This window comes from Amia ocellicauda, chromosome 1 (assembly GCF_036373705.1).
Source record: "Amia ocellicauda isolate fAmiCal2 chromosome 1, fAmiCal2.hap1, whole genome shotgun sequence".
NCBI lineage: Eukaryota > Metazoa > Chordata > Actinopteri > Amiiformes > Amiidae > Amia > Amia ocellicauda.
In genome coordinates, this window is record NC_089850.1 from 41762667 (window position 1) to 41775740 (window position 13074).

The window sequence follows — 13074 nt, forward strand, 5'->3', positions numbered from 1 at the left end:
CAATCTCCTGAACTCCAAACTGAATGTCTGAATGGGAAAGAAAGGTGATTTAAGCAATTTTGAGCGTGGCATGGTTGTTGGTGCCAGACGGGCCGGTCTGAGTATTTCACAATCTGCTCAGTTACTGGGATTTTCACGCACAACCATTTCTAGGGTTTACAAAGAATGGTGTGAAAAGGGAAAAACATCCAGTATGCGGCAGTCCTGTGGGCGAAAATGCCTTGTTGATGCTAGAGGTCAGAGGAGAATGGGCCGACTGATTCAAGCTGATAGAAGAGCAACTTTGACTGAAATAACCACTCATTACAACCGAGGTATGCAGCAAAGCATTTGTGAAGCCACAACACGTACAACCTTGAGGCGGATGGGCTACAACAGCAGAAGACCCCACCGGGTACCACTCATCTCCACTACAAATAGGAAAAAGAGGCTACAATTTGCACAAGCTCACCAAAATTGGACAGTTGAAGACTGGAAAAATGTTGCCTGGTCTGATGAGTCTCGATTTCTGTTGAGACATTCAGATGGTAGAGTCAGAATTTGGCGTAAACAGAATGAGAACATGGATCCATCATGCCTTGTTACCACTGTGCAGGCTGCTGGTGGTGGTGTAATGGTGTGGGGGATGTTTTCTTTTCTTGGCACACTTTAGGCCCCTTAGTGCCAATTGGGCATCGTTTAAATGCCACGGCCTACCTGAGCATTGTTTCTGACCATGTCCATCCCTTTATGACCACCATGTACCCATCCTCTGATGGTTACTTCCAGCAGGATAATGCACCATGTCACAAAGGTTGAATCATTTCAAATTGGTTTCTTGAACATGACAATGAGTTCACTGTACTAAACTGGCCCCCACAGTCACCAGATCTCAACCCAATAGAGCATCTTTGGGATGTGGTGGAACGGGAGCTTCGTGACCTGGATGTGCATCCCACAAATCTCCATCAACTGCAAGATGCTATCCTATCAATATGGGCCAACATTTCTAAAGAATGCTTTCAGCACCTTGTTGAATCAATGCCACGTAGAATTAAGGCAGTTCTGAAGGCGAAAGGGGGTCAAACACAGTATTAGTATGGTGTTCCTAATAATCCTTTAGGTGAGTGTATATATTAGGGCTGTCAGTCGATTAACATATTTGATCAGTTAATCAATGGGAATTAGTTGATTAATCAGTAGATCGGTTGATATTACAGTATAACAACACTGCAACATTAATGGTAAATAAATAAATAGGAATGTATATTAAAAAAATACAAAATAATAATTATAAATCAGCAAACTAAATTATAATTGCTACAGCAAACTGGTGTTGTGCTTACAAATGATACTGTACACTACTCACACTGCCCTTGTAAGAAAAGCATTGCATGCAAATGAAACAGAAAATCTGTCCTTGTCTTCAATATTTCCTTACGAATCCAGTTTGAATCCAAAGTTTAGTTTCCCCATTAGCGGCTTGTGACCCGGCAATTTGTGCACAGATACTGTAATGTATCTCTAGTGATATGATATCTTGCACGATTCACCTATAAAATTTAACAATAGAAGCGAAGAGCTTGTCAGTTTGAACAATTTAATCTGAATTACTCTGAATACACAGTTCATACCCATTTGTGACTTTTCCTAAATATATGTATAAAATATGCCTATGGCGTTTTAGCTGCAAAAACACAAATCAATCAACACACGCAATCTCTACCTCACCTGTTTAGTCTTTCATGTGCTTGACAAACACATGCATTGTGTAGCATTACAAGTGTCTTCTTACAACTGTAGTCAGACTGAGTGGACACAGAATGATTACCCCGCACATAAACACTGGTTTCATCTGTGTTTTGACTGTACAGTGTACCCGTTTAGGGAAAAAAAAGTGCTTTGGTGTCATTTATACCCATTTTTTTTTTTTATGTTCATATTTCCATTTAAATACCCTACTCCATTTGTGCTCCATTCGATCATTTGCCTACCATTATTATACTATAGTTTTGGCTCTTGTAGGTAGTTTGAAATGTCGGCGCTTCTAGTGTTAACCGTATAATTGCCAGTCATTATAATGGACATTTTTATTTGTTTATATCTACCCGATAAGTTATCTTTTAAGAAATACACTGTGACAACTTTGGTGTCATTTATGTTGTTGTTTCAAACCCTTACATATAGTGTGCCTTCCAGATTTATGCATACTCCTGATTCAATGTAACAAACAGTTATAGCAAAGTGTACAATGTTGTTTTTTGTTTGTTTTAGTTTTGTATAAATACATGCACATATAAAACAATGTAAGACTATCAGTGTTAGACATCGCAAAAATATTGAAGTTCATGTTTTGAACAAATATGCAAATATGTTGGACAAATATATTTTTGCAAAGTCCAATACTGAAACTATTATTGCTTTCATTAATTTCTGCAACAAATACTGAGCGTACACTTGCATAGACGTGAATGAAGCTGTCTTCTTTTTGCCACAATGTACAGCATGGCTGAAGCTGCCATAACTAAATATGTCTATACAGAAAGTATTTACACTCTCAATCTTTTTTCTTGCTTTTTTCTTTCAAAACTCCAAACTTCACCATGTAGTCTCGCTCCCATACGCCCTTTATATAGCGTGCGATTGCATCACGATTTCATTTGATTTCACCTGATTTCACGCATTTAGATTTTTTTACAGTAGAGAAAGCAGCTTCAAGTATCACCTGTTAGCTATAGAACTACAGTATAAAGGCCACGATACTCATGAAATCCAAATGTGTTTGATTTTGTTGGAAGATGCTTTCTCTACTGTTGAAACAATCACCAATAAAGACAGATCACAGATGAGGAACACTCGTTGAAACTATTGAAATTAGTAATTTTTCTATGTTTTGTCTACCACTTCTATGCAGATGATGCCCAGATCTTCCTGTCTTTTCCCTCTTCTGACCCTCTCATCCCCTCGCATCTCTTCCTGCATGTCTGCTATCTCTGCCTGAATGCACTCGAACCACCTCAAGCTCAACCTCTCCAAATCTGATCTCCTCTTTTATCCCCCCTCTTTCTCACCTGCTGCTGATCTCTCCATCTCAATCACATTGGAAAATACGACACTCTCTCCTTCTTCTTCTACTAAGAACCTAGGAGTCACCCTCGATCCTGCGCTCTCCTACACCCAGCACATCACCACGCTGAGATGCACCTGCAGATTCTTCCTGAGAAACATACACCAAATCCAACCCTTCCTCACCGACTACTCGACTCAGCTGCTCGTCCAGTCACTGGTCCTCTCCCGCCTGGACTACTGCAACTCCCTCCTGGCCAGCCTGCCTACTACTCCTACTACTACTACCCGCCCGCTCCAGCTCATCCAGAACTCTGCGGCTCGTCTGGTATTCTCTCTGCCCCGATTCACACACGCTACTCCACTGCTCCGCTCTCTCCACTGGCTCCCAATACCGGCACGCATTCAGTTCAAGACATTGACCCTCACCTACTGCTGTCTCAACCACACTGCACCAAGCTACCTTCAGTCACTCGTCTCTCCATACATCCCCTCCAGACAACTGCGGTCTTCTGGTGCCAGAAGACTAACTCTGCCTCCTCTGAACTCTCCTTCCTCCAGAGCCGCTCCTTCTCATCCCTGGCCCCCAAGTGGTGGAACTTTCCCACCGAAGTCAAAACAGCAGAGTCTCTGACCTACTTCCGATGCTTACTTAAAACATATCTTTTCAGACAGTGCATGTAATTTAGTCCTTTACTCTCCTGTAAGATAGCACTTTACAATGTTTTATCATACTACATGCCTTGAGTTACTAGTACTCATATTGATATTTTGATTTTGATTTTAAGTATTCCTTAAATTTTTATTTTGATTTTGGCCCTTGACTGTGACCTAACATCATGTCTGCACTCAGCTTTTGCAATCCAGGATGTAAGACCTCATATATTGTATACACGTGTGAAATTTTGAATTTGTTAAATGCATTATGCTTTGAATTGCACTGTATTATGTAAATTGGAATTTGTAATGTTTTATGCCTTGAACTGCACTGTATTTTTGCACTTTGTATTGCACTTATATGTTGTAAGTCACCCTGGATAAGGGTGTCTGCTAAGAAATAAACAAACAAACAAACAAATAAATAAATAAATAAATAATACATGCTTTGCAGCTGCTGGTGCACTGTTTTCATTACCATAAAACGAATGTTAAGATATAAAATATTCTTGGCAGTTAGTTATTTGTGGTTTTGATTTGATTGCATATTTTGATATAATGTACAAATTCAGTAAAGATAAAGCACTGTCACAACTGAAATGTTTAGATGGTACTAAAACTGCCACACTAACAAATGTTCCATATTTGCTGGTTAAGAATGAGATGAAAATGACATGAGGTGATAGCATTACAATGAGATTGAGACATCAAGGAAGAAAAAACAAGATGAGGTTATTGCATTACAGTTAGGGACAGGAACGAATACCTCATTAAAATTAGTAATTTCAACCTGACATGTACCATTATTTCCCTAAGTAAATATGCCTGGCAAAGTAGAAAAACAAGTATGTATGTTCATAACCCCCATTTGAGTAACAGAAGTTACTAGCTAAATTTTCTCTCTATTGATGGTCTATTATTATTATTATTATTAATAATAATAATAATAATAATAATAATAATAATAATAATAATAATAATAATGTGTGTATACAATTTTAATTCATCCTCTGCATTTCTTACTCTTGTTTGTGTAGTGTAACATGACAAAATCCCTATTCTATGTAACCAGATAGGCCTGTTCAATGCTGCTGCACAGGTTTCTGATGCTTATACCATATAAGCAAGTTTTTCAGACCACAATCAATACATTAAATAACTAGGGCCCGACAGATATATCGGAGCACCAATATTATCGGCCGATATTGGGCTTTTACAGAAATATCGGTATCGGCACATATTCCACCGATAATGCACCGATATATTTCCTTAAACTAATGGCTAAATATTTTGTTCAAATTACCATAAAATCCTTCGTGAAACTTCAGACAATAAATAAATAAATGTTTACTTGTTTTTTCTGTCGTTATCATTATTTATTAACATAGTTATGGTGCTTTAGCTTTCGCTGGAAGCTTCCGGCTCCACGGTGATTCTCATGCGCAGCGGCGCCGCGCACACCGTGTGAAACGCAGGCTCATGAACCAATGAACATGTGCTTTACTAACACCCTCACAACCAATAGAAAGTGTTTTTGAAACCTGTGCTGCATTTGAGTATCCATGGTTTTGATTGTTTATTTTCGCCATTACTGAAGATTACCGTATATTATGACATATAGTTGCATTTTTAATGAAAAGTTCATTAAATCACTTTTCAAATGTCATATTAGCAATTAAAATAAAAAAGTAAATGTTTGCAGAAGACTTGGATATCAGCAAACAAAAACTGTCTCCAAATGACAAGCAAGCTCAGATGAACACATCAAAAGAAAATCACTGAAAAACGCATCTCTCAGACAATGTTGGATAAAACTGAAACTACATATTTATACAACTATTTCAAATCCTACCTCGTGTTTTGGCTGTGATTCGTATTGCAATACGTTTAACATACGTATTAAATAAGTTACACTTTCAAGGGCATTTTAAAATACATGTTTAAAAACAAATGCAGCTGTGCTGTGCTGCCTGCACTATAACCTGCACTGTTGTATCGGCAGTGTTGAGCGCTGAGCAGGACTGAGAACCTGCGCGTAGACCAGCACTTAACACGATCTTATTATTTGCAGAACATGCACATTTTTCTATTTGTGTGTGAAATTGCTCATATACCACGTCCTTTGTTCTAATGTATAGAACATACATATTTGTATATTTTTCCTTTATTCTCCCTTATTCGAACTTACTTATTCTTACAATATTTGATTTGTGGTAGTTATTTATGATGAAAAGTAATGTTTATTATATAAAATTATAAAGTTTATTATATAAAATGTAAAAGTAGAAAAATCGTGCCTTCAGTGCATATTTGTATTGCACTTATGTTATAAGTCGCCCTGGATAAGGGCGTATGCCAAGAAATAAAATTCTTCTTCTTCTTCTTCTTCTTCTTCTTCTTCTTCTTCTTCTTATTATTATTATTATTATTAATAATAATAATAATAATAATAATAATAATAATAATAATAATAATAATAATAATAATTGACCAATTTCTCTCTGACAGGGAGAGATTTGAGAGATCCATGCTAGAAAATGACTTGGATGCTAACAAAAAAAGTAAATACTGGCAGGAAATCAGGAAATTTATCGGTATCAGACCCAAAAAAACTGTATCGGTCGGGCTCTATAAATAACCTCCCAATATTCCTCCTGAGAAGTTCCTGAACCTATTAAAAGCCTACCGGAAGCATCTCCTCCATGTCATCAAAGCCAAAGAAGGATTAATAAAATAATGATTGATTGAAAATGATTTGATCGTGGTGTATTTCTTTTATTTCTGAAACGTGAGTTCTTTACTTTTTTTTAAACTAATTTTTAGTGAAAAATTCTGAGTGTCCAATATTTAATTCGTTCAGTTTCGGGCTATACGTTATCTTAAAAATTGGATATCAAATGCTATCATGTATTCAATGTCAACTGTCTCTCAAGGTTGTGTTGTTAGGAGAAAGTGGAAGACATGGACGAATAAAAAATGAAACTAAATCTAGTTTTTGAAGGAACTCTCAAATAGAGGCAGCTCATTTTGACACCATTAAAAGAGTTCAGCATAAAGGTGACAAGTGATATGGAAAAAGAATCAGGCATTTCCTTCACAAAGACATGATACTGGATGTGTATGTTTCTCAATTAAATTTTCCACATGTACTGTAGCAGTCAGTATTCTCTACTGACAGACAATTCATCCTTATTACCAATATAAAATAAGGCACAGAGAATCCAAAATTGGGAGGATTGTTCACATAATTCACATATGTAAATGTAGAAACATGCACCATGATAATAAAATTATGTAGGCTATTATAATTATACAGGTTACACATAAAAGAATGAATTGTGGCATTGTGATGGCTGCTGTTATAACAAAAGGAATACGATAGACAGAAATTCAGCAGGTAGGAAAAATGATCCTCGAGTTATGTTGAGATAGTAAACAAACAAAAACACCCACAATAGAATAGCAATAGCACATTTAAACATTTAAACCTATTCATTTTTAAATATATGATTTATGTTGAAAACAAGTAGCCTACATGTCCTTATCTATATTAAAATATTATATTTTAAGGGTAATGTGAAGCACTTGAGATTCTAAAATCAAAGATATGGCATACAACATCAAAGCCTGATTTTGTTGAATGTAAGAATCTGGAAAGTAGCAGGGCTATATCTTGCATGCAAGGTATCATGTCATCATGTGAAGTTTTTCTTTCTTTTATCCATTAGTAGTTACATCACTGTGTTTGTGAATATCCAAAACAACACCCAAGTATAGTTACAGAAGGTACTCGTCCAACATGTATAGGCCAATGTAAAGGATTCTTATGTTTGTTATGGAAATAATTGAATTAAATACCAGATTTTTGACATATTATCACCACATTGGGTTGCTATAGTTGTCACAATTAAATGAATGTGTAAAAAGTAAAAAGGTAAAAACATCACTAATTTAACAGTTACAAATATGAAGGTCTTGTCTTCTAATTATGTTTTTCCAAAAAAAAGACTTCAAAGTAAATGGTAGTTTATATCAGCTTCACAAGAGTTAATTAACTGACCTCCAGCTACCAGCCCCCCCCCCCCAAAAAAAGGAAATAAATAATACAATTGAAGTTAATCCATTGATCCTCTTAATTTAATAAATGTATGGTTATCATCTTTCTTATACTTGACAAGGTCTGAGACAGTATGTTAGGTTTCATTTAATGTACCTCATGAGCCCAGCTGCAATCCTAACTGTGCCATATTGATTCACCCCCTTCAGACAGTTCTGCTGAATTTATACTACTTTGCTTCACCATGTTAAAAAGCTGTTGGAACCCATTTATACAGGCTGCAATCATATGTTTCACACAAATGCCTTCCTTTTAGTCAGTGAGATTAACTTGTATTTGTACATGCACATTTGAAATCATTGTAACATTTTACAAATTTCACCAAGGGATCAAATACAAATTATGGCAGCTATTTGCCATTTGAGGTGCAAGCGATTAAACATTTGGAACTAAAAGGACTAAACTGCAATATGTCGATTCGTGATAATTTGTACTTTTTTATGCAGACGGCTCCTAAGGCATTTGCAGTATCTCCCATTTTGATATATGTAAGCATTACACAGCAGGAAGCATTTACAGAACAGGTACATCACCCTAGTCTTTGCTTTCCTCATGAATGCAGCACGTTTCAATGATTTCCCCCACCTTGCTTTATGTTACAGTATGCCTATAGCTGCCTGCTGCTGTTAACCTTAGTGTAGGCCAAAATATAAAACTAACACAAAAAACTAAAATAAATGACCCTCAGATAAAGCATTCAAAAGTCATCATACTATCACTGCAGATTACAATTGTGAGGGGCGTCACAGCCTGTTACTGACCTGTTCTTGAGCCATAATGGATGCCAAAAGGTACTGCTCTGATAACTGAATTTAGGCTACAACCGTGTTACATGTTTTTTACACAGTGCTGATAAACATTTTTTGCTGAATTTCAGAATAAAAAAAGTATTTGTATGTGGCAATTTTCTATAAACCTACTTATACTGCACAGTGTCTACCTATGTAGCTATCTATAACTGTAATGTACATAATGTTTAGCACTTTAATGCACATACATATATGTTTATATACAAATACCTTATGTTAAAGGCTATTGGAAGTTATAAGAAAAGAAAACACTGATACTGTGTTATAATTTCAAGCAGCATTCGTTCATCTTCAGTATAATGATCCATCTCACAAATGAATATACATTAATATACCACACTGAATTTCAAAGCATGCCGATCTGCATCTTGCCTCAGACTGGAAACTCTGGAGATTTTACAACATACGCAACCTTCACCTGCTACCCTGCAATCCCCTGCCCAATTCCCCCTCCCAACAATTAAACTTTTTCTAACATTAATTCCTTCTAAAAGAAAAATATGTATCATGCCTGTTTTCATACCAGTCTCCCATGCCACAACATTATTAATAAAAGTTAAACTAAATGTATGTTACATATACATTATATATATATATATATATATATATATATATATATATATATATATATATATATGAGAGAAATAAAGAGATGAATGGCTGGTAAGTAAATGTGTTAATATGTATGTATGTATGTATGTATATATGTAAAGATACATATTTACACATTTACTTATCAGCCATTCATCTCTTTCTCTCTATGCATATAGAATTGCATTCAAACAAATATATGTACTATAGTTTAATTATAGTCCAAAAATCTATATCTAAATAAATAAAGCAGACTCAGTTGACTACTGTATTGGCGCATTATGTAACAGCACTAACGGTGCCTTTTCATCTTTTTCCTGCAGGCAACGACCTTGAGAGTGAGGACCGTAACACAATGCAATACGTTTGGATAAAATTAAACATACAGATTTATGATTTAAAAAAAGACAATAAGATGCTCTTTAATTTAATGTGACTATCACTACGACCTTTCACATTAAACGGCTAAAACTCCCAGCAGTACACGACTTGATATTTTTCTTGTGTCGTACAGATTATATGACAAAAAGCCTAATGATTAACACGTGGTGCGAGTATCATGGAAAATGACCTACGCCTCCTACATGTGCATCGTTACAATTTAATGTAATTTCTTCCCAATGATCCACTGTTGACCCCCCCACCCCCTTCAGCATGCAAACTGAAACAGCATTGCTCTGGTCTCTTTGAACTATTTGCATTGCAATACTTTGATGGTTTGTTTTGAAATGTGTCGACTACAGACATTTAAACTTTCCACGGATGAATAGATCTATAGCATACATAGTATCATATATATATATATATATATATATATATATATATATATATATATATATATATATATATATATATCATATATAGCACACGGTATTTATATAGGTGTATATGAACTGTTGTACTGGAATTGGTTTCAGTAGCCGCATTTGCTTTGCTAAAATCTTTACAGCGACATTCATCCTAAACAAGCACATACTAACAATAAATTAACCTCTGCTGGCATATAACCAGAGAATACTTTGCCATTTGTTTCAGTGGTGAGACTAAAAGCTTATCGGGAATAGATGGTATTGATGTACTTCCAATACAGCTGTTAATATAAATTAAACCAAACCAGAATGAATACATTCAGATTGGTTCTATCAACTTCCCTGTTGTCTACACACTAATCACCAAAAGATAAATGAGTTTGAAAGGGGTGCAAACCTCTTACGTTTAAGATCTCTATTGCATAATAATCCGCTCTCAGTTAAACTGGCAACCGCATCCCATACAGCTCTCAAGACCTCCCAGGTTAATGGCACGTACTTTGGTAAATAAATGCACCTTTTACAAATATGGTTCCCTGTTCCCTCATTATCTTGCTGTCCTGTGAACACTTTGGGACAGCTGTCATCCGAAACAAGAACTGGACTACATCCAGCCATGCATGTAAGACTAGTTGGGATGTATAATATCTTCCTGCACACATTGACCCACGGTGCACATACACATCTACACATTCTCTCTCAAAGCATACCACACAGCATGCTCCCAGTCTGTTCAAAAGGCAAATCAACTCAATTTGACACACAGGCAAAGCACGAACCAAACACTATAATAAAATCCACAGTATAAAATAAGTCTTACCTTATAGAGCAAGGCAGAGAGCTACTGGAGGTCTGATATGTCAACGATGCTTACTGATCAAAAGCGTTGTCTTTGAAGTATACCCCAAGCTGGTGATCCCTAAGTAGTGGTTTTCGAAATGAGTCAAATGTACAGATGCAGGTCCACGGGAGATGCAGCAGCAGGGACCGATCCCACTCAGATCTGGGAGCTGTGTGACGCTGCTGTGCAATAGGAGCACTGTGAGGCACTGTGCATCACCAATTTATTTCATCGAGTTGCTTGTCTTTTTGGAGAGAAACCCTGTTACTCGATGTCGTGTAGTTTGAGTTTGCGCAGGCCAAAGAAATACGCCTCCTTTTCTGCACCTAGCTTTATACCGTGAAGAAAATATGACATCAGTTGTTTTAGACGTATCACTAGGTTAAATGTATGGTGTAGGGTATGGGACAGAGGTGGTTACCGGCTTGGGGGAAACCCACTGCATGAAACACGGACGCTGGGCAGTCTTCCAGTTTATCTCAATCACACAAGAATCCCCATCCATTGAAGGCAGGAGGATCCCTCACGATTATCATATGCAAACCTAGCCCCACATACAAATGCAATACACGTGCACGAATGCATATTCCTTGCGACTAGATTTAGCATGGTAAACGCACTATGTTAATATCCCGTGCTTTATTATGCAATGTTTTATTTGAGACATTTTAAAGATCAAGGCAGTTCAAAGACAATGCAGTTTAAAAACAGATCAATATGGCTATACCTCGATTATGTTTATGTATGTATGTATGAATGTATACATGTATGATATATATATATATATATATATATATATATTATATGCTTTCTTATATTAGCACTGTAATCTTTGGAACCTTATTGATACATTTGGCTGTTTAACAGTATGAAAACAGAAAACAATCTAAAATTATATTACATAAAATGAAGATTCAGTTCTGCAGACTGGGCAAAAGGGTACCAAAAATGTTTTGTTTTTGTTGTTGCTTTTGTTGGAATTTGGTCTTATTTACTTATTTAAATTATATTGTTTAATGTAATCATAAGTTACAGTTGTGGTTCACATTCTTGATTTAAAGCAATGCTTTTCTGTAATTCACAATAATAACTATTGAAAATGTATACTGTATTTTAATAATATATATAGTACTTATATGAATTATTAATTATATATTTTAAGTTTGTTACCTCAGCCAATAGCACAGTGTAAATATTCCATTCGAACTGAGTTAATACAGTGTACTTCTACAATTCTCTATTATTATTATTATTATTATTATTATTATTATTAAATTATTATGAATGGTGTATTCTGTAACAGATATTTCTAGAAATGAAATGCATTGCATGTATTTTCTCTTAAATTAATGCATTAATTGAAATAATATTTTTTCTCCTGTATATAAAGATTGTCAGCAGATATAATGTTTAAGTTCAAACACTTTCACTATTAATATGCAGCACTATGTGAAGAAAGTTACATGACATTATTAAGATTGATTGTGTTTTTCAAGCAAAGTACACCAACAAGGTATAACACACATAAAGCAGCGCCTTGAGTGTACTAGAAACTTGAATGAAAGTGGATCTCTCTTGAAGATAGGCTTGCTCCTGGTGCTACATGGGATTATGCTAAAGAAAAAAATTACATTTAGGTTCAGTTTTGTATTTGAAAGGCACTGTTAATAAGTTCAGTAGTTCAGAGTTGCCTGTTTATCCAAAAGGTAGTTCTGTAAATGTAATACAGTTAGACAGTGACACTTACTGATTTAGATATAATTATTATACATGCATTGTAACGACAATGGCCACCAAAGGAAACCACCATATTGACTGTATGTATGTTGTATGCTACTTCAGTCGGGCAAAAACCTGAGGAGCTGGGGCGTTTCTTTAATAGTGTCCGGATAGCCCAACATTTTTATTAGCATTTCAACCACAACATGCTAAAATTGCCAATATTCAAAATCTGAAGAATACAATGCACACATGCATATAGGCTACTGTTACCCACTTACATGTTTCGGCAAATGGAGAGCCATTTCAGAGGGGGTGCAATGATAGTCTGAGACTTCAGTCCGTTATGTTGTGTTGTTGGTCTTCTTTGATGCGCATCATACATTTAATCTGCATTTGAAACTGGATAATATCGATCCGCATCTGACTCGGCTAAAAAGACAATGTAAACACATACCTTTTAATAGCATGTTCACACCGTTTCCT

At 35.8% G+C, this 13074-nt stretch overlaps 1 protein-coding gene across 1 annotated transcript in view; it reads right to left on the bottom strand.

Annotated features, from left to right (window-relative positions):
- Window positions 1-11184, bottom strand: part of vsnl1a (visinin-like 1a) — a 43990-nt gene extending 32806 nt beyond the window's left edge. The window contains exon 1 of the mRNA XM_066705576.1: window positions 10849-11184. The gene's annotated coding sequence lies outside the window, so the exon portion shown is untranslated. The remainder of the gene's footprint in view (window positions 1-10848) is intronic.
- Window positions 11185-13074: the final 1890 nt, after the last annotated feature.